The sequence below is a fragment of the Belonocnema kinseyi genome, chromosome 1 (genome assembly GCF_010883055.1).
Source record: "Belonocnema kinseyi isolate 2016_QV_RU_SX_M_011 chromosome 1, B_treatae_v1, whole genome shotgun sequence".
Lineage (NCBI taxonomy): Eukaryota > Metazoa > Arthropoda > Insecta > Hymenoptera > Cynipidae > Belonocnema > Belonocnema kinseyi.
The window spans coordinates 18,530,149-18,533,342 of NC_046657.1; positions in this window are offsets into that span (position 1 = coordinate 18,530,149).

The following is a 3,194-nucleotide window of genomic DNA, read 5'->3' on the forward strand; positions in this document are numbered from 1 at the left end:
AACCTCAAAATATACGCATATCAAGAGGCGCGCGATATATTCAAATCATGAGAATCGTCAGCATCGAAATCTGGAAATATTAAAATCCCAATCTCCTGAATTAATTTCAAAGCAGTTAGCTGTTAGCAGTTAGATATATAAATAGAATCGACGAAGTGCTCCGACCGGCAATCTTGCATCTTCGAGTTTTCAAATTCAGAAGAGGAGAAATGGGTTGCGCGCGCAACGCAGTCGTTTACAGCATCTCCTACTATATTCACACGGACATAGCCCTGTCATAGTATTGGACCGCATCTCGTTTCAGATCTGGGATCACTGCTCCCGATGACTGAGATACGGATGGACCGCCAGATTTTTGGACGGCACCGCACTAACTGTGAAAATCCGGCGGACACTCTACTAACCTAAGTAAACTAAATAAAGGGTGGTAAAAAACTGAATAAAAGCCGGAATCTTAAAGAAAAGAATGAATTTAATTGGATTAAGATTGTACAGTTGACAGGGGATCGTTAGTCTTCTTCTTCTTCTTTGGTGTTCTTTTCTTTAGCACTAGGTCTGTAAGCATGTCCAGGTGGATCGTTAGTCGAGGCACAGGGTTCTCTATTCTCCGTGACAATCTCCTCGACGAGAAGACTGGTGTTCCTGCCAGTGATGAGTGATCCCAGATCTGAAACGAGACGTGGTCCAATACTATGACACGTCTATGTCCGTGTGAATATGGTAGGAGACGATATAAATGCCTAGGTTGCGCGCGCAACCCATTTCTCCTCTTCGGAATTTGAAAACTCGAAGGTGCACGATTGCCGGTCGGAACACTTCGGCGGTTCTATTTATATCTGTATCTGCTTTGAAATAAAATGAAGAGATTGGGATTTTAATATTTCAAGATTTCGATGCTGGGCTGGCGATTCTCATGATTTGAATACTTCGCGTGCCTCTTTAATGCGTGTATTTTGAGGTTACGTTACTAATGTTATTAATGATACTATTATAATTATGTTATATTATAATAGTCTTATTTAAATCTTGATCCGCATTTGAAAGAAATTAAAGAAATTAGTGATTTTGGAATTCATCTCTTTTGGATAAAAACTCAATTATTTGATTGAAAAATTAATTGTTTTGTTGAATATGTAACTATATGACAACTAACCTATACGATTTTTGGTTAAAAAAGCATGTATTTTGTTAACAATTCGTCTTTCTTTGTAGAAATTAAATTGCATTATGGAAAATTTATACTTTTTGATTAAAAATTACATTTTTCGTTTGAATTATCGACTGTAAATATTTTTTGGTTGCAAAGTCGTTTTTTTGTAAATGCAACTATATTTTTAAAAATTGAAATTATAATTTTTGCGTGGAAAATTCGATTACTCACATAAAGTTGAACTACTTAGTAAAAAAATTAATTTTTTCTTATTAAGGATTCATAATTATAGTTGAAAATTCAACTATTTGCCTTTAAATTAGGTTAAAATTCAACTTTGGATTTTATTAAAATTTATTAAAATTAAATTGACGTTTTTTAGTAGAAATTTAATCTTTTTGGTTGAAAATATATCATTTTTGGTCAAAAATGCAATTGCTTGGTTAAAATATGAACTGTACATCTTCTTGGGTTTAAAAGTCGATTATTTCACTAAGAGTTGAACTACTTTGTAAAAAAATACGTTTTTTTTAACAAGGTTTTATAATTATGGTTGAAAATTGAACTATTTGGTTGAAAGTTGAACTCTTTGATTGAAAACTCATATTTTTCGTTTAAGAAATTCACCTTTTTGTAGATAATTCGTCTTTTTGACATTAAAATTAAATAATTTGGTTAAAAATTCATGTATTTTGTTTAAAATTTGTCTTTTTTTGTAGATTATTAATTTTCTTGGTCGGAAATTCATCTGATTGGTTGACGATTCAACAACTTTGTTGACAATAAATTTTTTCCGTTAAAAATTATTTATCTTTATCTGAAAATGTAACTATTATATGATTGATTAAAAATTAATCGTATATATTGGTTAAGTTTGAAAATCGTTTTTTTTTTTTTTTATGGAACATTAATCTTCGTGGTCAAAAATTCACCTTTTCCCTTGAAAATTTAACAATTTTATTGAAAATTCGTTTTTCTCCTTGTTCAATTCAATTTTTTATCACAGCTTTTATCTGGAAATGGAACTATTCCATTTTTGGTTAAACTTTATCCTGTAAATTGTATTAGTTAAAACACCAATTATTTGTTAGAAAATTAATCAATTTGTTTTCGATTATGACTTGAAATATTATTTCAGAATAAAAATTTTTTATTTTTAGCTCATTCGATTTGAAATTTTTTAATTAAAAAAGAAAATTTCGTTAATTATCAGCAATATTTGACCATTCATTTAAAACAATCCATTACAAAGAACTGTTAAAAACTATACAAATTTGAACAGAATGGTTCGAAATAGAAAGCCTTGAATTGTTAAATTTGTAATGAGTTAAATTTGAAATGTAAACGCTACAATTTTAATTTTAAAAAAGATTCAGAATTAATTTAAAACTTGAAATTATTTGAAATTATTTGGAACACGATTCAGACTTTTGCAGATTTAAAAAAAAAGCTTTTTGAAAATTGTACAGTATTTAAAAAGAATGACAAAAATTGTTATGATTGCTAAGAACATTGAAAAGGATTTTTTATTTTGACAAATAAATTTTAAGTAATTATTTGAAAACATTTTAAAAATTAAAAAAAAAAGAATCCGGAAGATTTTAAGGAAATTTCTTTATTTTGCAGTTTTTTTAATTTTAGAAAAAAATCTAATTTACAAAATATATCAATTTTCAACCAAAAAGTTTACTTTTTAACAAATTAAATTAATTTTCTATCAAATAATTGGTGTTTTAACTAATACAATGTACAGGATAAAGTTTCAACCAAAAATTGAATAGTTCAATTTCTAGATCAAAACGATTAGTTTTTAATAAATCCTAGAATAGTTAGATTTTCAGATAAAAAAAATAATTTTTAATCGCAAAAATAAATTTTTAATAAAGTTGTTAAATTTTTAACCAATAAAAGGCATTTTCGAACAAGAAAATTAATGATAAACAAAAAAGACAAATTTCAAACAAAATACATGAATTTTCAACGAAATTATTTATTTTAGAGTCAATAAAACGAATTATCTACAAAAAGTTGATTTTTTTCAGCG